This window comes from Esox lucius, chromosome 12 (assembly GCF_011004845.1).
Source record: "Esox lucius isolate fEsoLuc1 chromosome 12, fEsoLuc1.pri, whole genome shotgun sequence".
Classification (NCBI taxonomy): Eukaryota; Metazoa; Chordata; class Actinopteri; order Esociformes; family Esocidae; genus Esox; species Esox lucius.
This window is the reverse complement of record NC_047580.1, coordinates 9,076,105-9,098,754: the sequence shown is the minus strand read 5'-3', so window position 1 is coordinate 9,098,754 and position 22,650 is coordinate 9,076,105. Positions and strand designations below refer to the sequence as shown.

The window sequence follows — 22,650 nt, the reverse complement described above, 5'->3', positions numbered from 1 at the left end:
TAATCCAACAGTGGTGGCCAGCTTTGACAATCAGCAGCAGCAGTTCCCGATATCAATGTGAATAGGCCCTAGATTGCAGGGACTCGGCCCAGCAGGTTTGTATATTCCCCCTATTCAATCAGGCATAACCGAACCAGACAAAATAGATTATAATTGAGAGACTGGAAACTCCACCTGCAGTCCCTGCATTCCCTTTTTACTTTCTGTGCCAGATGTAATTAGGGATCAGAGGAGTTAACTTACTCTGACAATATGCTGTTACATAGTTCCCGAAGAGCAAGGCAGCTGTTTTTCACCGACTACCTTACCCTCCAAAGTCCACTACCTACCCACCCAGAATGTGTACCTGAACATTGGCACGTTTGTAAAGTGGACAGAGGCTTTCCCTGTCCTTCTCCTTGCTTCTTTCATCCGCCTCTTCCTCATTTTTCTCAGGATAGCACAGAGTGAGCCTCGGTCCTGGTATATACTCTTGTGATTTTAATCAGAGGCAGTCCGCTGCATTGTGATTGGATCAGAGCCGATGACTCACTCTCCGAGAGGCTGGGGAAAGGATGAGGGGGAAGAGGTGGGAATAGCTTTCTCTCTTTCTCAGTGAGAGCCAGCTTGCCTAGCTTTCTTCACTCGTAGAAATCTCATAAGACACACACATGCCTGTCATCTAAAGGACGTCATCCCATCCTAAAGGTGCTGATCTGGCTTGGTATTCCTCTCCTCTGCTGCCTTTGCCTTTGAGCAGCCTTGAGGAGAGCCTGCAGGGAAAGGAAAAAGAGAAGAAAAAGCGATAAAGAGAGGGAGAGAGAAAGAGAGAGAGCTAAAGAGAGTGAGAGAGAACAAGAAAGAGAGAGAGAGACTTGAGCTGGTGACAGAGCTTGTAGCCTGCTGTTTTTCAACCAGAGGCTGAGCAGAGTTAGTGCCTTCCCCAGTGATTAAAAGGGAGACAGAAAGATCAGTGAGCTGTGAACAGTACAGCTCAGTACCTCTGCCTCATTGCTGACATGATCACATCGTAAGTGAAAAAAAAGAGTTTCTTCTCTCCACGACCTCTCCACGGCTACTGCTCCGGAACACAGCATCCACAGACACAGGTAAGTCTGTCTGCTTTTCAGTTTAGAAGAGAGAAACTGAAAGAGAGAGATTTGATTCTGTTGAACTGTCTTTCTGATGACCTGTTTTGGGGAACATCAGTGTGTCTTTAATAGTTATGACAATACAACATAACTGAATTGAGAGAGAGATCGGGAGGGGAAAATGTGTATGGCATGATTTGTTTTACAGTTTGTTGTAAACTTAAATAATTGATTTCTGGTATCGATTTTTTTGTTTCTCGTCAATCTGTCTTGGCTGTTTTCATTAGTCTGGGTTGAGAGAATGTGACACCTCAGTTTTTTGGTGTGTCTGATGACTCAGGAAGATGCCGTTGTGTTTGTAAGCCTGAACTGAAGAAATCAGCAAAGCATTGAGTGGAAAGTGCGGTCCGATGGCATTTTGAGGGTGTATCCATTATTAACCACAACAGACTGCGTGTGCGTTTGTGCCTGTGCGTATGACTGTAGGTGTGTCAGAGGCTGTGTTTATGTTAGACTGTGTCTCTGCGTGTGCGTTTGTGCCTGTGCGTATGACTGTAGGAGTGTCAGAGGCTGTGTTTATGTTAGACTGTGTCTCTGCGTGTGCGTTTGTGCCTGTGCGTACGACTGTAGGTGTGTCAGAGGCTGTGTTTATGTTAGACTGTGTCTCTGCGTGTGCGTTTGTGCCTGTGCGCATGACTGTAGGTGTGTCAGAGGCTGTGTTTATGTTAGACTGTGTCTCTGCGTGTGCATCCTATTCACTTTCTAACTGACAAGCGAAACGGAACGCTGGGATTGGGAAAGAGTTGTTACGTAGCGAGCTGCATCTCCTCTTACAAACCTGAGTGACAGCGCGCATTATGGCATGCGCACACGTGTGTGCTCGTACTTGTGCACGTGCCTGTGTTTGTGCGTTCCAGAAGAAAGAGGGAGTGAGAAAGAGTGAAAAAGAGCAAGAGAGAGAGAAAAAGAGAGAGTGTGGGTGTAGGAACGACTTGGCATATCATTGTTATCTGACTCCGCTCAGGAGAAATAAAACACAAAAACGGCAGCGCCTTTTTGGCTGCTAAGATTTCAACTACAACTAGCTGACAGAATGTAAATATCTACATATCTACTGTCCAGACAACCTGCTATAGTATCTATAACACAAGGTCTGCATAGCTGTCTCTCTGGTCTGAGGTGTGAGGGACTGTGGGTCCATCATCTCGTTGTTGCTGTATGAAAACAAATCCATCCTTGGGACTGTGGCCAGGGGAAAAACAGGGAGAGAGGCAGTTCATTGCCCAACGACAGAGTTGATAAATCCCTCTTAATGCTATCAACAGCCCCAGACTGTAATCTATGCCGTATAAATGGCTATCCCTTTAAGCCAGCATGGGATATGGGTTCATTGGATATCTATTCTGTGTGTTAACCACTTGTAGATGCTTCTTTTGTTTCTTTTTCATTAGCTGCTGTCTCTTGCTGCTGGCAAGATCTAAAGCATATTATAGATCATTTATTCAGTTATACATGTTAGTATGTAAACATACATGAAGAGACAATTTGAGTTTCCTTTGTCAATGTGAGAAAAACAGAGGTACATATGTTTAGGCAGCTAGAGAAGAACGTTATTTGCTTCGTTGTAGATTCCCGTGTACTGTACATAAAGTACGTATTTCAAAACCTTACTGAGAATCTGATTCCAGAGTCCTCATGCTATAACAGAGGTCTGGATTGCATGCTGGGAATCCATGACAACAAGGCAATACTTTTCTGAGCCATTATGGCAAGAACGTCCTGGGTGTTGGTTTTCGAACGCTTGCCGACATTACTGCTGCGTCGGCCTCCCGCTGTCAGTCTGTCCATCACACTGTCCATCAGTCTATGGGATGTACAGAGGCAGATACGTAATCTCCCCGATGACCCTTTCATATCCCTCCATCTCTCTCCCACTGTGACTGAAGTGCCGTCTCTCCACCAGCCCCCACCCCCAGCTCCGTCGCCACAGAAACGGACGGTTCTGGAAGGGTGGTGGGTGGTGGAAGACTCAGAGCTATTGAATGCCTCATGCAGACCTGCACTGTAGATCTCTGCATCTGTTCTGCTGTTTGCTTGGTTAGCAGTTGGGGCTGACAACTCCTGGCTGGTTGCGGGTCACCGTTGTTTACTGAATGTTTTCCATAAGGTGCTTTTGATTCCAGAATCATCTTTTAACCAGTTATCTGATGTGGCTAATGTAATTGCCTCACTTCCCACCACCTCACACAAGGTTTCGAACCAGCAATCCTCTGAACAAATTTACATATGTCACCCACCAAGCAGCATTGCCAACGCCACACATAATCCGCGGCCCTTGCAGAGTAAGGGAAACAACTACTTGAACATCTCAGAGCGAGTGACGTAACCGAATGAAATGCTATCAGCGCCGAGTGCTAGCCGTTCCTCATCGGCATCACTAACTTGGAAGCTGGAGGGGTAAAGGCTTGTTTATGTTTTAGGACATATACTGGCATACACTGTCTGTGTGTGTGTGTGTGTGTCACCAGCAGCAGGTGTCAGGGCTTCAGCTCTCTGCCAAAACATGGCTATTTACTAACATAACTTAAGCACACCTTTTGTAGCCCACATACATAGACAGGCTGCACATGGCCTTCAGAATGCAGGCCATGGACTGGAGCTTATGGAGTAATGCTCCATGTCAGCCATCAAGGGCAGCCTAGCTGAGTGGACAAGAAAGGGCTATTTGGATAGTTCACAACCTATTTAAATACAAATTTGATTTGTGGATTCAAATAAAACATTTCAAGTGTGGGTATTCACAGATTATTTATGTAATGTTCCATGAACAAGTTAATAATGGATGTTGCTCGACCTTTCTATCCTGCAGTTGATTGGAGGCTCAGTGTGAATTATGGATAGATGAGGATCCAGTTATGGGGGGACACCACATTGCAGAGAGGCTATGCCAGGCTAAAGTGTGTGTGGTGTTATGGAACTTACCTGGCCCCTCAGAAAGGAAGAAACACTGCAAGCCCAGGAGTCAAATACACTTTAGGGGATTTCAATTACTTTCAAAGACAATACACTCTCATTCAGTGGAAACCAGGTACTTAAGTATTTAAGGCCCTGAAATAAACATGTATTTGAATCCAGTACTGGAAGCACACATATGCCAATTAACACTGTAGCAGTGTGTCACTGGTGGGAGGAGCTAGAGCAAAAGCATAACCTGGTTAAGGCCTGTCAATCAAACAGATGAATACTAGAACACTGTCCCCTCAAAAACTTACACACACCACACTGTTCTGAATATTCTGTGGTCTTTTTCTTTCATGGTTTCCATATTAACTCATGGAATGCTATTCAGACAACATTGGCTCTCAGTTTTTGCAAGTCTGTAGGCCTATAGTTTATCCAGATGGTTTAGTATTAATGTGAATAGTGTTATACACAAATCCACTGTATCTATTGCACATGTAACACCTCATTGATTACCACAGTAATATTACACTAGTGTACAGTATAAATGTTGGTAATATTATCTACATACATGTCATTCCATTGCCTCTATTGCACATCTGACACATTCATTATTCATTATTACTTATTTCATAATCAACTATTACACATCTGACATTTCATCATTCATTATTACTTATTTCATAATGTACTATTGCACATCTGACATTTCATCAATTATTACTTATTTCATAATGTACTATTGCACTTGAGAAATAAGATTACCAGCTGAATACTGAAACCTGCTTAATGATGCTTGCAGCTAGAGTAAAACCGACACCATTACCACTCATCTTGTTGCATGTTTACATTTCTTCTTATATATTATTTTATTAAATGTTTAATTCTGTTGTATTACTTATGCCTGCACTGTTGAGGAAGGAAGTGTTTGGAAGCCAAGTATTTAGTTGCCAATAACACCGTTGTTAATGTACAGTGGGGAGTATTTGATACACTGCTGATTTGCAGGTTTTCCCACTTACAAAGCATGTAGAAGTCTGTAATTTTTATCATAGGTACACTATCCAGAAAATCATATTGTATGATTTTTTTAAAATTAATTTGCATTTTATTGCATGACATAAGTATTTGATCACCTACCAACCAGTAAGAATTCCGGCTCTCACAGACCTGTTAGTTTTTCTTTAAGAAGCCCTCCTGTTCTCCACTCATTACCTGCATTAACTGCACCTGTTTGAACTCGTTACCTGTATAAAAGACACCTGTCCACACATTCAATCAAACAGACACCAACCTCTTCACAATAGCCAAGACAGAGAGCTGTGTAAAGACATCAGGGATATAATTGTAGACCTGAACAAGGCTGGGATGGGCTACAGAACAATTGGCAAGCAGCTTGGTGAGAAGGCAACAACTGTTGGCACAATTATTAGAAAATGGAAGAAGTTCAAGATGACGGTCAATCTCCCTCGGTCTGGGGCTCCATACAAGATCTCACTTCGTGGGGCATCAATGATCATGAAGAAGGTGAGGGATCAGCCCAGAACTACACGGCAGGACCTGTTCGATGACCTGAAGAAAGCTGGGACCACAGTCTAAAATAAAACCATTAGTGACACACTACGCCGTCATGGATTAAAATCCTGCAGCACATGCAAGGTCCCCCTGCTCAAGCCAGCGCATGTCCAGGCCCATCTGAAGTTTGGCAATGACCACCTGGATGATCCAGAGATGATCCATGAGGTCTGATGAGACAAATTTAGCTTTTTGGTCTAAACTCCACTCGCCGTGTTTGGAGGAAGAAGAAGGATGAGTACAACCCCAAGAACACCATTCCAACCGTCAAGCATGGAGGTGGAAACATCATTCTTTGGGGATGCTTTTCTGCAAAGGGGACAGGACAAGTGCACTGTATTGAGGGGAGGATGGATGGGGCCATGTATCATGAGATCTTGGCCAACAACCTCCTTCCCTCAGTAAGAGCATTGAAGATGGGTCGTGGCTGGGTCTTCCAGCATGACAACGACCCGAAACCCACAACCAGGGAAACTAAGGAGTGGCTCCGTAAGAAGCATCTCAACATCCTGGAGTGATCTATAGCCAGTCTCCAGACCTGAACCCAACAGAAAATCTTTGGAGGGAGCTGAAAGTCTGTATTGCCCAGCGACAGCCCCGAAACCTGAAAGATCTGGAGAAGGTCTGTATGGAGGAGTGGGCCAAAATCCCTGCTGCAGTGTGTGCAAACCTGGTCAAGAACTACAGGAAACGTATGATCTCTGTAATTGCAAAGAAAGGTTTCTGTAACAAATATTAAGTTCTGCTTTTCTGACGTATCAAAAATGTATGTCATGCAATAAAATGCAAATTAATTACTTAAAAATCATACAATGTGATTTTCTGGATTTTTGTTTTAGATTCCATTACTCACAGTTGAAGAGTACCTATGATAAAAATTACAGACTTCTACATGCTTTGTAAGTGGGAAAACCTGCAAAATCGGCAGTGTATCAATACTTGTTCTCCCCACTGTATGATGACAAATAAATTTGAATCCCCATTCAAAATATGAACACCCATGAAACCTGTGCAGGTGCAGGATCTACGAAATAGGAATGAGACCTGGACGCTGTTTGCATACAGAACTACCAAAGGGATATCTGATTGTGTATTTTTTTTGTCTGATGATGATTCAAAGGGCATAGAAATCCACTCAGGTGGGTCCATGTCATTCGACTTCTAGTAGTGACAATGACTCATCCCTCTGGCTGCAGGTCAATACAAACCCATTTTCAGCAGACATTGTGAAAAGGTCTCTGGAATGAGTTTGTGGACCGACAGGATCATTTTGCTTACTGAGAGCTGTCACTGATCTACAGAACAGTCAGTTCCACATATGACCCCGTGAGACTGCCCTTAGAGTGCCTGATTAAATGAGGATGGGAATTTCTACTCAGGCAGGAGACATTGTGGGAGTACCTCCTAGGCCCATCTAGGCTGTTTTTCTCCCTTGAAGTGATCGTTTGGCTCCACGCCTGCTGTGTGAGGTATTCCGTCATTGATCCCCCAATGTGTGATTTGTTTTTATATCCGGCCAACAATATTATTAGAACAATACTCTGTGGAGATGTGAGTCTTTCTATTAAACAATTTTTATTATGAAATGTTCAACCTCCCAACTTGACGTCAGTAGAAACATCTTCTAGGCCGACAGTTTCAGCTGGAATGTGTGGATCAATCAAGCAGCAGAAATCAATTCAGGTGAAAGAAATGTCCAATAGCTTATAAAAACAACCAGTAAGCTTAATACATTTGTATATACTTGCATATCCAAATATATATAGGCTGCTCTCTTTTAACACTTCCTGTTGCTATGGCATAAAGCCTACGCAATGCAAATTGGGTCTCCACACTGACCATATCATTAAAATCCAATTGAATAGAGTCAATTGTATTTCTGGGATTCCAATAACAAAAGGAGCCCGAAAGAATGGAGAGGATGTGGGCTGTGGTGCCATCCACCCTGCCTTGCGCTGTCATTACAGTAAGTTGTGTGACGCAGAACCAACCCCAGACGCCCGACTCACTGGATGACAGAACTCCAATCACAGCACTGAGGACGGTCATTTGTGAAATGGTCCACACAGCTGAGGGGTTGAATAACACAGGTGTCACTGCTTCCCAAATCCCTCCCTGGTCTAGTTTGATTGGAAGGATGTCTAAAGATGGAGATGTTGACGAGACGGAAAATGGGAGGAAATTGCTTCTTTGTTCTTTCCTTTACACCCACAGATTTTCTCTCTCTGTTCCTCAGAATATCTCTCTGGTCATTTGAATATCAGTTGAGGCAGATATCTTACTTCATGTCGATGTAATGCTGTAATACCCTGCTGTAACAGTGAGCTATAGTCCGGATCAGTCTCCCAATCAGGTTTTAGGACACTGGCACCGAGTACAACCCTTATAGCTCATCGGTTCTGTTACCAAATGCGTGTTTCCTTGCAAGCGCCTGCATGCCACTTCTGCTCATCTAAAGTGCTGTGTGACTTCTGGTGGACGTCTCCAGCCGATAACTCAGCCGACTCCAGTGGCGACTCCCTGCTGAGCGCTAGCACACACTGTACCCACGGGAAACGCAAAACACCCAGGGAGAGAAGGGGGGGGGGCAGAACGGTGGGAGAGAACGGAAGGCGATGTCACTGGTAAGCAAAGCCGTTAACAACCTCAGCAGCATGACAGTGGAAAAAGCCCTGATAGGGCCATGTCTGTGTACGTGTCTGGGGAGATGTGGCGATGTGACAACAACTATGGGCTCAAGACAATACGACCAAACCAAAATGTAGTAGCTGAAATAAAAGACTGAGATGGAATGAGAGGGTGTTTATTAGAAGAACCGGTGAGACTGAGAGAGACATGGAAAGAGGGAGAGAGATAGGGGAGATATAGTGAGAGAGAGACAAAGACAGAGGCAAACAGAGAGACCAACACAGATAAACAAAGTGAGACGAGACAGAGGGATGGCTGTATACAGAAAAGGTGTGGAAGAAAGTTGGTGCTGCCAAGATACCCCACTGGTGATAAATGAGAGTGTAATACTTCCTCACTATTGTCCATTGCTCAGTCCCTCTTACCTACGCCCCTCCACATCCCTGAACTAACTCCCCAGCCCTGGCAGTCATCCCTCAAGCAGAGTAATGCAGTGTGGAAGAGCGATCTATCCCGACAGAGTCATTGATCAAGGAGAAACGAAGAAGGGGGGATGAAATTAGCCGTGACACTCACCACTCATGTCAAGGGGTCGCCTTTCCTACTTATCTGATCAGATGAATGATTATGGAGTGTGCTTCGGCTATTGACTTTACTCTTTCAACCATCCTCAGCTGGCTTCTAGATTGATTCGCTCAATAAGTTTGTAGTTTTTGTTTCAATTGAATTGTTCTAATGATAATTTCAGTCATTTTTCAATACGTCTTCTCTGAAGAATGTTACGGCTGGGTTGCAGTTGAGTTTTAACAGTGTGGTTTGTGGCAAGGAATACTGCAAGAAATAGACACTTTTCCCTGTAGACTGGGCACAATTGTGCTGATGTGGTTCATGTTAATAAAGTTTAATTCTTATATGATTTACTAGTTTATCCAGACACAAAAAATCTATTTTATACCCATTTACAGTGATGCGAGTACAGGGCTAAAAAATAGCTGATGACAATTCTGTCTGAGGTAAAAGGTTGCATGTTTAGTCTCTAACATGTTTTTGTGAAAATCTATCCGGGCTCGTTGCAGTGTCTCTGAAATGGCTGCCTCAATCTCCCCTGCTGTCTTTTGATGACTAATTCCATCCCCACACACACTCGATATTACAGCTCTTTAATGGGCTACAACGAGCCCATCATTAGCACACTCATCGGTACTTATTGTAATGTTTAAGACTGATCACACCGTTGATTCACCGCACGACTACTTCTCCATCCTACTCCTTCTGTCAAACAGACTCTACTTGTCGAAAGTTCACAGAGGTTCTGAGTCACTTTTGGTCCCTCTGAGGTGCCATGAAGCTTAGTGTTAGGGTGTCTGGGTGCTAACCTCAGAGCTCTGGCCAAGGAATCCCATCTGGACCGGCTCTTCCTGCCATCTGGTCCTCACTGCACTCTAATTGGCCAATCACCTCATAAGTTCTGATTTCAAAATGGCTCCCATGTAACATTAATGGAGGGAGGGTGAAGGATGACTAAAGGGTAAAATAAAGCTTTAAACCATGTCTGTAACCGGCCACACGCATATATCCAGGTGCACCACCGTGAGTGCAAGTTTGTTTTGGTTTTCCACACCAGACGTGACCATGAAAAGCAGGTAAAATGGCAAAATGAAATGTGAACCAGTTATCCTGCTGTTGCTAATTAATTTGACCTGGAGATCATCAGTGGGTTCTTAACCTGAACTACATGTATCATAATTGTTTTGTTCTTTAAAGAATGTTGACCCAAAGTCATACAGAATAATGTTTCCCATCTCCAAAGATTAATTCACAGACGAAAGTGGAATACAACATCGTTTTTATGAAATTATCTTTGAATAATGTCTCCTTGTTCTTTGTATGCTTCGGAAAACCAATGATTAGAAGGAAGATGTGTCACTTGCCATGATGAATATCTCAAATCAACCCAAGTTCTATTTTAGAACCTGGCAACGCAGAGGCTTGTTGACGATCACAAGCAGTTTGAATATAATGCATTTAACATGTATCTGTTGATTAAATCTGCGGCTGTTCGAGCGTGCGACATGTCTGTTCTGGTCAGGGTGTTACAGATTCAGGCATGGAGGTGTCCCTTTAAGGCTTTACTACAGATCAGGTCCATTTGGCTTTATGCTACTTCGCGCTGTACCTCATCAGAACTTTCTAATCTGTGATGCTATAAAGTGGAGCACTGACTGTCTTAAAGTGGAGTGTACTTAAAGAACAACACAGAGTTGAAATGTTTGCCTAGTCAGACTGGCTGTTTCTTCAGGCTGACTACTGTCAAAGACAGTTTGGAAAGGGGAACGAGAAGATGGGGCTACAAATGTTTTGTTGGGTACCAAGAAGATGGTGACATAGGTAACCGATGACAGTGATGATGACGATGATGTATGTGTACCAGGGGTTACTGAGAGGAGATGAATGCCGGTAATCTACTGCGGATGATGATTACGATGTCAAACACATTGACAGTTGTGCTCTGCCTTCCGCTCGATGCAGATGAGCGAGGAGAGCTTCACGTGTAAGAGCCGTCCGAACAGCTTCCATGCCCATCAGCCTCTCCACTGGGGCGCAGAGCTAACCAGACTAATGGTATTATCACTTGGTCTCTGAAGCGCCACGATAACCTTGTTTAACGCTGATAGATTCACACACCAGTCATGCCCATAACCCATAAAAGATAATGAGGCCGGCCTTGGTGTCGTAGTCTCGCATTAATATTAACCACCGCGAATCTTGCATCAAGTGGACGGATTGTGCTGATCGTTAGATTGGATGGGGTTCTCTGCTCCGCGTGATTGACTGTGACACCCATGTTAAGTGTTGCGAGGCTGAGGGTTCCCACCCCTTGATTTACTGATTTACACAGAAAATGTTCAAGCACTCTCGAATTCAAATGACAAATTGAATCTTGCATCCGTCCCGATTGCAGACCTCCTCAACAGTTACTTTTATTTTCCATGACTTCTCTGTTTCAGAGATCCTTTGCAGCTGATGGGTAAAGATGTGGTTGCCTGCTAATGATTTGTCCCAACCTCAAACTGGGTTTGACGAGTTGAGGGAGCGCAATGCAGCGAAGCTGCTAACTATTACACCTCCTCTGTAAAAACCACAAGGATATAAACCCACTCAAACACACACATGCATGCACATACACACATTCGGGTGCACACACATTTGGGCTCACTGGCAAACACACACACACAAACCAAATCGACAGAGTTGCCACCACCTGCCTCGCATCAGCCCCCTCATCAAGCAGAATAAGATCACTGCTAATCCAATTGTCTCGGCCCACAGGCTCCCTAGCCTTGCTACAACATTCCCACTGCAGGAATGGGCTGGATTGGATTGGGTTCTTTCGCCTCAAGGAATTTTCAGTCGAGCGAAAACCAAAGTAATCCCGGTCCAGTGCATTCATTTCTATGTTTCTCTTGTTCTTTTGCCATATTTCCCACACGTCATGTTTTTCCCCACTTTTTTTACATTAGTCCTCAGATAGCATATGATAGCAAAATGTAATGAAGTTGAAGGAAATTTGCTTTGAAACTACAAACATAGCTCTCTCATCTTTAGGGTAAAATGTGCTGAGTACAAAATAAACTTAAAAATTGCCTAAATGTTCTCACAGCATTATCGTACAGTAAAAAAAGTTTACATTTATATTTTCCCCCAAAGTGTAATAAAAATTGACAATCCCATCCACAAATAGCTAATCAACAACAAAAACCTAATCGCCCTTCTTCCCTAATGAGCTTCTTTGCTGCTTTCTTCATTTACAACCTACTCTGGACCAGCTACATCACCTTGACAAAATCTTCTTAGAGACAAGGGCTTAAATATGGCCCATACATGTCTAACAGGTTCTGAATGTGTCTGCTTTCTTTTTGTCTAAACTACTGTAAAAGTTAAAGGGGTATAATCTCTTTCGAACCTCAGAAGTCCATGCGTATGACCACCCAGTGTGACCAGTCAATGGATCCTTTGAAAAGTACATATGGGTAAAACATCCCACTACACAATAAGCACCTGACAACAGAATAGCTCATCCATGTCTACCACCGCCCTGTAACATTCTCTGTCTTGAAGGTCAATAGAACATGATATAAAACAGACATTAAAACAAAATCACGGTTAAAGTTTTAAGTACTGATCGCAATTCATCACAGTTCTTCACAAATGTTTCAAAGACTTTACGTATGAAACCCAGGGTCAATAGGACGAACGGCTCACGTTTAAATATATTCAATTGGCAAACATGCTAACGCTGCATGATAGGAATCCATTTGTCTGTAGTTTCTTCATGTTTTAAAATACTGTCATAAAATTAGACAGTCATACTCATCGTAGTGTTGTCAACAAATCACTAATTGGATTCAAGGCCATGATACTTTTTACTAAAGAGTTACAAGCTTATCTTTTTTTGCATTTGCACAACTTTCTGCCATTTTGCACAACTTTCTGCCATTTTGGAATACATAGTGTAGCTTTGATGAAACTATAGTTAGACGTAGAAAATGGGCCCACATATAAAATCGTTTGGCCTTACAGTTTACCAGGAGCTAATTTCCTGGTCTTTCTTTCTCTCGGTCTTCTGGAAGTGCAGTCGAAGTGGAAGTCAAAAGGTGGTAAGCACAACCTTGCTGGGTGTCTGGGTCTGATTAGAAATACCCATCAGATTCTATGTGGCTCACCTATCTCATGTGGGACTCTATAACTGTCAATCAAACGAGTGGGACTGCTGGGGGGAGCATCAAATGGCTCCCCCTTAACAACCATGTCTTGATTTGTATTTATTTTACTTTTCTCTTACTCTCTGCTAGCATCACAAGCCCCCGACCTCTCTCTCCGGAGTATTCCTGATTGTTGATCCACTGGCACAGGGCTGCTGTTTTGATTGGCTGACGAGGTGAGTTCAGCTCTGTCATACTGGGAAGTGTTATGTGGAGACTGCTGGGAGTTGTTTTACCCCTGCTGTCCTCAATACAATAATTACATTTGCGACTGGGGCTGATGATTTTTCAGACAGGCAGACAGACTCAAGTCCAGTAGGCACAATTGTAATGCGTACGTGTATACGTGGGTGAGGTCTGTAGGTTTATACAGCTGAAGCTCCTCTCTCAGATAATCCCTAAAATGCAAAACAACTTATGGACTGTTCACATGCTCTTATATAATTAAATGTATTTCAATTAAGCTTTTTAATTTGTTAATAAGCCAAACAGAGGTAATTGAACATTAATCCTTAAAAAGGTGTGGCTGAGACACTATTGGACACTTTTACACAATGTCCTCCTTCGGCCTGTTCTCTGTTAATCGTGCATTTAATAGCCAAGGAAACCGAATTTACCATGTTCAATAACCTAGAATGACTGGGTCCTTACTTACTTGACCAGGACCAGATTAGCTGCTTAGGTACTAACGTAAACAATCGATAATGTATGTCACCCTGGAATAGAGTGCCAAGTGTAGATGTCCATTTGGTTTTAAGAAACAATTGAACCAAGTCTTGTTGACTTGCTTGTTTTGTTTGTGGCAGTAAATGGTGACAGACACAGCATTTCTTTATGTTTTAGTAAACTGTCTCTAGACCACATGCACAAACAAAGCTTATTTTATGGTATGCTCTGTTACCTGTGCTCATTAAGTTAGGTGTGAGAAGCCCACTTGAACAGATACAGAACAAAAGGAAAACCCATCAAGTCAATTAGCTTGTTGAATTCCATTATTTTCAGTGACTTGGCCTTAGGTTGACCACAATACCTACAAGAGCCAATTTTTCCAAACAGCTATTTGAATATAAGAGCGAAAAACTATTTGTGGAGGACATAGTTACAGTAATTCAGATAATGCCTAGTGTGGCCTCAAATGGAAACGTACTGTCATGGTACACAAACGTATTAGCTAATACTAAAACGTTTTGTTGGCACTTCTTTTTCTCCATAACTTCTTTATATTTAACATGATGACCCCACCTACTGACCATGGGATGTCATCCATACTGATTTGACTTCCCACATGCCTGTATGCCTCCCAGGCTCCACAAAAGCATGGCTGATAGCTACCAGATTTACCTCATTAGTTAATTGTGTGTTGTGTAAAAGTCTTTATCTGCAGTTACAGTAATGCTAACAGATTAGCTCTGAAAACACCAACATTTACTCTAATGCTAACAGATTAGCTCTGAAAATACCAAAATTTACACTAATGCTAAAAGATTAACTCTGAAAACACCAACATTTACACTAATACTAACAGATTAGCTCTGAAAGCACTAACATTTACACTAATGCTAACAGATTAGCTCTGAAAACACCATTATTTACACTAATGCTATCAGATTAGCTCTGAAAACACCAATATTTACACGAATGCTAACAGATTAGCTCTGTGGGAAGAATTCACGCTGCAATATTTTTATTTTGGACATTCAGAATTATATGATCGTCATTCACCAAAAATCTGAACTGTTGTATTGCAATTTGAAAATACAGAATTTGAAGGAAATTCTAGTCTGATGAATCTTAATGACCTGTCTCATATATCTTAAACACAAAATTGCCCTTACCATAATTATATAATCAATTATAACTAGAAACACTAGTTCTTTAAAGGACCCCAACAGTGGAAAAAACAAAAAATATGGCAACACTTGAATGGCATTTTGATAAGTTACGTAAACATTTTTTTTGTTCTACTTCAAAGGGCTTTGTGAGTTAAGACTTGATCTATGGATATCTCAACAATTTGTCTTGTTCCTTTGTCTGTCTTCTTTTTAAATGGTAGACTGTCAAAGTCATATCAGATCCCTTTGTGAGCACAAGAAAGAAGCCGACATGAGTCATTACACGTCTATTGTTGAGGACATAGCTACACAATAAAGCTACTTTTCAATAAAAGACTTAACAATGGGATAGGGTCCTAAATGAATTTTGCCTTGAATGAGTGTTCATTCTATTGTTGGAATGGATTGGTCGACAAGCTCAATCTAAACTATTGACTGATTTGATTGATTGATTGATTGATTGGTTGCCAAGCTCAATCTGCTGGCTTTGATTTGCCATATATTACACATTACCAGACCTTTGCCATCCTTCTTCCTTTAACATGGTCAGGCTTCTGTAAAATATATCTCAATCAAGGCAGTTTTTTCCAGGTCAATTAAATTAATTTGATATGTAATACTCTACTGCACTACCATTATTGTGAAACCTTCCAAATTCTTTATAACGTAGCTTGTGCAGTGTAATTTCTTTTTACACAGCAATTATGACTATGCAATTCTTCAAGGAGCACACACAGACACACACGTCTAACATAGCAATATAAATGGGGATATCATATACGTATTACCCATACAAATTCTAGCTTTACTAATTCTATCCCTAATCATAAAGCCTAAACACAGCCTGTTTTCAAGAAGGGGACGAGGAAAAGGTCCCCATGAATTGTATTTTCCTAGTTTAACGACATTTGTACACACACACACGCGCACACACACAAACACACACACACGCACACACAAACACACACACACATACACACACACACTGTACTCTATACATACTTAGTCTGCACTTAAACACTTAAAAAGAAACCAGACTCCTCTACACAAAACTCATCTCCAGATTGAACACAGCCGAAAGAGTCATTCTCTTTCATATGCATAATACTTTGCACATGGATGGAGTGAAGTAAATGCTTCCCATATGGCTGAGTTCACACATTGGCTAGCCCCTCTGTGCTGGTTAAAAACACTGCATAAACTCACTTCACTGCCAATAAAGGAGGAGATTTGGAAATATATGTCTATTTAGGACAGCTATTTCTGGAAGGGGAATGCCGAGAGTGCTTGCGACCAGCAAGAGACGCCACATCTGTCCTCTTCAATTCAAAGTGTTATCACTCAAACAGAAGAGAGGTGGAGAAGATATGAGTTCTCGCTGTTTCGAAGAACAATGCCAAGCACCTAGAAAGAAGAAGATTCAGATCGTTGAATGCCATAGCTCAAAAGAAGATGGGATGATATATTTCAATTTAGGGATAATGTTCCTTTGGCTGTGAAAAGGGCTGTCTAGGCACATTCAATGTACCGGCAGAATACAACTTCTATTCCTGGGCAACTGCCAGGGATATAAAAATAAATCATTTAATAAACATTCCGGGTCTATCCAGATGATTTAGAACTGATGTTCTGAGATTTCTTGTTTCATTTTGCAACTCTGTTGAAAACAACTAACATTGTAAAGGATGTTATGAGTCCCCTCATCTAAACATAGAGTGATAGTTCTCTGAGAAGGCCCATGACCACTGGTCCTGCATATGGTAACCCTCTGAGGCCTTAGTGGTGAAGCAGCACAGTGTGAGCACACCGTTGAGCTCAGTTCGCTGATGGTTCGTGTGAAGAGCCTGGTGGGAAGCAGAGCCGTGAGAAAATGCATAGCAACAGACTCTCTTCTCTCCCTCTCTCGCACACACACATACACAGACACACACACACACACACAGAGATACACACAAACACTCAAATAATAATGGGCCCAGATTAACGATTCCACCCTCAATCAAAATGGCGTAAGTATCGTTTTAAAGCAGAGCTTTACGTCAGGTAGTGAATCACCAGGAGCCTTCCTGCTGGATCCGTTCTTCCAGTCTTATGAGGGGAACTGGCGACAGTGTGCTTTGTGCTGGGCGTCACAGGCACCCGCTCTTCTCCACTTGATCCCTCCAAGAACCACCACCCTCTCCCCCCACTCCATGCACCAGAGATCCTGTCAAATGAGCACCATCATGCCTCAGACACGTGTTAGGTGGCAGTTTGCCACCATGTCTGCAGGGAGGTTTGGGAAAGGAAATGTGGCATGTGCAGAAGGAGAGGTGTGTATCCATTAGGCTTGCCGGGTCCTTTTATTGAAACACTGACTATTGACTTGGGGAGTGGGGGCGGGGGGGGGGTAGTAGCTACGTGAATCTGGTTTTGCCTGCCCATCTGGCTGGTAGCCGGCACGCTGTTTCAGGTCATCACACTGTGGGAGAGGAACCCGTATTTTGTCACCCGTTAATTACAGCTTTTCTACTCTCCCAGAAATCATTTTGTGCCTCTATAGATTGTAGGTATGAGAGTCGTACTTTAGATTTCAGGAAACAACAAGCCACCGGCAATTAGCACATCAAGGAGTACTGTTGGGGTGTGTGTGTGCATCTGTGTGCATCTGTGTGCACGTGCACACATGCGCAAGCATATGGGCACGCACATTCATGAGATGGGTTGCGCCTGTATTTGTCAGGAGAATACTGAACAATTCCCTATTTTTATTTCTGTGACAAAATAAGATATGGATGAAAGAAGATGCCATACGGGAGAGCTATATTTGTTAGACAGATTTCTGGAGAAAAAAAAAAAGTACTGCCCCCATTCGTTTGTCCGTGGTCTTGTCCTCCCACGCACCTTCCTTATGGCCATCATTTAGTCAGTCTATCTATTTGCTCCTATAGGGTCATATGCCTGCAATTCATTATTGGGTTATATCCAGATAATCTGTATAAAGGTTTTCATCCTCATGTTTGGTTACTATGTGATGGGAGCGCCACTGTATGTGAAGTGAGCTGTGCATTGTGCTAATAAACACGTTAAGGGGCAATCTGGAGTTTCTAAATCCATTGAATGGCATAACTTATAAATTCTTCATGGGCTTATTTTAACTGTTGTGTCCAATCAGAGCCCAATTGATCAGGTTGTTTTACCCCAAAGTTTGTAAACAAAGTATAAGCAAACAAATACTATGCAGTATCCATAGTATTGGATTGTCAGTCATTGCATCCATAGCTCTGTCTATTAATTTCAGAGTGGTCATATCTCTCCAGCCCAAACCCTCAGCTTTTTACAGAATCAGGTGCAGGAAAACTCTTTGTTATTGTTTTCACTGCTGATTCCTGCTTTAACGGATTAATCTGGGTTCTTTGTTGGTTGGTCAATGTAATGAAACTTCTTCCTGGGGCTAGGTTTCTATTCAATTCTTTTGTTGTTGTTGTAATCATTGTTATATTGTTATATAAATGAATGCTGGTAGTAATTCTATTACAACTTCATCTGTTATACTTTATCATAAGGTGCAGATCTTAGTTTTGTTTGCTTAATGGGATGCACATATTGCCAGCTCAGTGAGACTGTTGCTGATGTTAGCGGAGATAGTGAAGTGCGGATATCCTGTGTCCTTGGAACTAATCTCCCAACCAGACTTCAGAGACTCATGTACACACACACACATATATATCCATCCCCTAGGACCTTCTGCTATGTATCCTGAATCTTGGCACTCGGATGATGGGAAAGCAAGGGCAGTCCAGTGGGCTGGAAAACAGAAAGGGTGGTCGGCTTGCTCGATAGAATATGACATGACGCAGTGAACAAGACACAAATGGTACTTGGGGATTTTCAGCGTTTCTACCTCTGCCAGTGTGAAGTCCTTTGAATCCACCGGCTGTTGCGTCTCCTCCCGTCAACATGGGAAAGTCTCTCCCTTTCATTACTTTCAAGGCGGCTTCCTCTTGCCCCAACACTCAGAATCAAATGACAGATACCCTGTGAGCTTCCTTCATCTTTGTCATTTTCTAATTGAGTTTTTCACTCTCATCACTCACTCGTATGCCAGTTAGGGCCGGACCAGTGTTACCGTAGCTACTTGCCTGACTGATTCCATGGTAACCAGCTACATTGGTGTACAGGGGCAGGGGTGGGGGTGGGGGTTACACCTCTGTGTGCAGGAACGTCAGTTTCTTTCTGAGGGAAATAATCAGTTCCTCAGAGGGGTGAGATAAGGGGGGTTTGGGGGATATTCTTGCCCTCCCTCCCTCACATCCATCTATCTTACTTCATTATTAATGGGGGACAGCTGTGAGTTTAGCGGGAGAGAGATGGAGGCCAGCGGATGACATTTGTGCTGCTGTGTTTTAAGTGCACAAAGTGGGGGGCTTGGAGGAAGAGCATTTCAGTATTTGTGGGTTAACTCACAGTCACCGTTGCTTTGTCTATAGAGTCACCATGACTCTGTGAAAATGTCATAAGCGTTCGCCTTCTTATTTTAGCACAGTGTCACAGGGACAACGTGACATTCTGGCAAGCAGAGATGGTACCACAGGTCTCAGAGTAGGGGCCCATGTTTTTTCCTGATCTGATAACCTAACCAGGGAAAACTCCTGACCTTCTACAGTATGACTTGAATCATCTGTTGTAAAAAGGTGAACTACTGAGTCTATGTTGAGAAGAGAGTAATTTTTTTGGAAATACAAAAAAACTCCTGGCGCCTTTGTCAAGCATGTAAGTGTGGGATTTATCAATATCACCATTTGCTTGGACATGTATAATGAATTTCTACAAAGCTGTGACCATGCCTACAATCTGGGAAATTCTTTATAATTTAAGCTTTCATGCAACCTTTTCCAAAAAAGCTACAGTATTTCATGTCATTTGAAATGATAAAAATCTAAATAAAGATAAATGCCATTCCTGTGCAAATTCAATTGCCGTTTCCCCCTCGGGTTAGTGCAACAGGAACTTTTAAATAGGACCTCATCAGCCTGACATCTCACCCAGAATGAGCAAGCCAATAAATGCACACAAAATGCAATTTCCTTCACTTTCCTTACACCATTGCTCAACCAGCCTGGTCTCCTTGGAATACATAAAGTATTTTACAAAAATCTTAGATAACCAAATTCATAGGATATATTACATTAGGTGAAGTAACATTAGAGTAATAATCCAGAAAATCAATAGCGATTGGGAGGCCCTGTTTAGAACCTACATCCTTCAGGTCCACACCACCCACTGCTCCAAATTGGGACAACCCGTAAGGGGAGAGCAATATTTACTTTACTAAGGTCTCTACAATATGTCACAAGTGATTTGTTTTTGTAACCAGAACCCAAACCTTGACCCTAACCTTAACCCCAGAGCTGTGATACTTAACCTAAACCCAAACCCTAACCTTTAACCCCAGTGCTGTGATATCTAACCCTAACCAAACCTTAACCTAACCTTTTTTGTTTTATAACCGTACCCCAAACTTAAATCTTAACCTAAACACCAGTGCTGTGATAGCTAACAATAACTGTAACCATAAAATGCATTTATTACTTATTCTATTTCTGGATTTTGTGTAAATTCGTAACATATACGTTTTCGTAGCGTTCGTAACATATAAGTTTTCGTAGCGTTCGTAACATATTATACGTTTTCGTAGCGTTCGTAATATATTATACATTTTCGTAGCGTTCGTAACATATTATACATTTTCGTAGCGTTTGTAACATATTATACGTTTGTCCAGCGTGTGTAACATATGATAAGTTTTTCTAGCATTTGTAATATACAGCTCCGTAGAAAATGAAGAGACCACTGCACCTTTTTCTTTACTTTCCAAAAAAGTTGAAAAGGAAAGTTTTGAGTGAGGAACAGAAACATTCAATTTGCAGTGGTCTCTTAATTTTATCCCATCTGTTCCTTTTAGGAGGGGCACTGTAATGTAACCTAAAATAATGTAACATATCATACGGAATCAGGTGCCATAGGTTTACCTATAATAGTTTACATATTCCAATGAGACCAGGTTTCAGCCAGGGTTTAGAGAAGTTTATTTATTTGTCATTAATGCATTCCTTAAAACAGACTGGAGGAATATATGGCACTCAGACGGATATGAAATCACCACACCAAGACTACCAGCTAACTTAACAGTTTGTAGCAAATGTCATATTTCGGGGCTCTGTTGGTGCAAAATAGAGATCTCAGCTGCCTCCATGTTTGCAAAGCACTATTCTGGATATTCATGTTTCACGTGTCTTTTGATGATAAAGATTTTGAGTTCCGTGACGCTGCCCGGTATGGCGCAGCCGGGGCCCCACCCTGGAGCCAGGCCCGGGGTTGGGGCTCGTATGCGAGCGCCTGGTGGCCGGGCCTTTCCCCATGGGGCCCGGCCGGGCTCAGCCCGGTGCGAAGAGGATCGGGTGGCAGTCGAAGGCATGGGCCTAGACAACCCGATCTCTGGACACGGAAACTGGCTCTAGGGACGTGGAATGTCACCTTGCTGGCGGGGAAGGAGCCTGAGATCGTGCGTGAGGTTGAGAGGTTCCGATTAGAGGTAGTCGGGATCACCTCTACGCACGGCTTGGGCTCTGGAACCACACTCCTTGAGAGAGGATGAACTCTTCACCACTCTGGAGTTGCCCATGGTGAGAGGCGGCGGGCTGGTGTGGGTTTGCTTATAGCTCCCCAGCTCTGCCGCCATGTGTTGGAGTTTACCCCGGTGAACGAGAGGGTCGTTTCCCTGCGCCTACGGGTCGGGGACAGGTCTCTCACTGTTGTTTGTGCCTATGGGCCGAACGGCAGTGCAGAGTACCCAACCTTCTTGGAGTCTCTGGGAGGGGTGCTGGAAAGTGCTTCGACTGGGGACTCTATCGTTCTACTGGGGGACTTCAACGCCCACGTGGGCAACAACAGTGAAACCTGGAGGGGCGTGATTGGGAGGAACGGCCCCCCTGATCTGAACCCGAGTGGTTTTCAGTTATTGGACTTCTGTGCTAGTCACAGTTTGTCCATAACGAACACCATGTTCATGCATAAGGGTGTCCATCAGTGCACGTGGCACGAGGACACACTAGGCCGCAGGTCGATGATCAACTTTGTTGTCGTCTCATCTGACCTGCGGCCGTATGTCTTGGACACTCGGTTGAAGAGAGGGGCGGAGCTGTCAACTGATCACCACCTGGTGGTGAGTTGGATCCGATGACGGGGGAGGAAGCTGGACAGATTCGGCAGGCCCAAGCGTACTGTAAGGGTCTGCTGGGAACGTCTTGCTGAGTCTCCTGTCAGAGAGATCTTTAACTCCCACCTCCGGCAGAGCTTCGACTGGATCCCGAGGGAGGCTGGAGATATTGAGTCCGAGTGGACCATGTTCTCCACCGCCATTTTCAAAGCGGCCGCTCTGAGCTGTGGCCGTAAGGTCTCCGGTGCCTGTCGAGGCGGCAATCCCCGAACCCGGTGGTGGACACTGGAAGTAAGGGATGCCGTCAAGCTGAAGAAGAAGTCATATCAGGCCTGGTTGGCTTGTGGGACTCCTGAGGCAGCTGACGGGTACCGACAGGCTAAGCGGGCTGCAGCCCGGGTGGTTGTGGCGGCAAAAACTCGGGCCTGGGAGGAGTTTGGTGAGTCCATGGAGAAGGACTATCGGCTGGCCTCGAAGAGATTCTGGCAAACCATCCGGCGCCTCAGGAGAGGGAAACAGTGCCCTATCAACGCTGTTTACAGTAGAGGTGGGCAGCTGTTGACCTCAGCTGAGGATGTCGTCGGGCGGTGGAAGGAGTACTTCGAGGATCTCCTCAATCCCGC

At 43.3% G+C, this 22,650-nt stretch overlaps 1 protein-coding gene across 2 annotated transcripts in view; it reads left to right on the top strand.

The window, feature by feature from the left end:
- The first annotated feature begins 606 nt into the window (after positions 1-606).
- LOC105028997 (prickle-like protein 2) overlaps positions 607-22,650 on the top strand; it is a 56,997-nt gene continuing 34,953 nt past the window's right edge. The window contains exons 1-2 of one of the 2 annotated variants that reach the window (XM_010902100.3): positions 607-1,088; positions 13,088-13,173. The gene's annotated coding sequence lies outside the window, so the exon portion shown is untranslated. The remainder of the gene's footprint in view (positions 1,089-13,087; positions 13,174-22,650) is intronic. The other variant, XM_020051392.2, reaches the window with a different exon arrangement.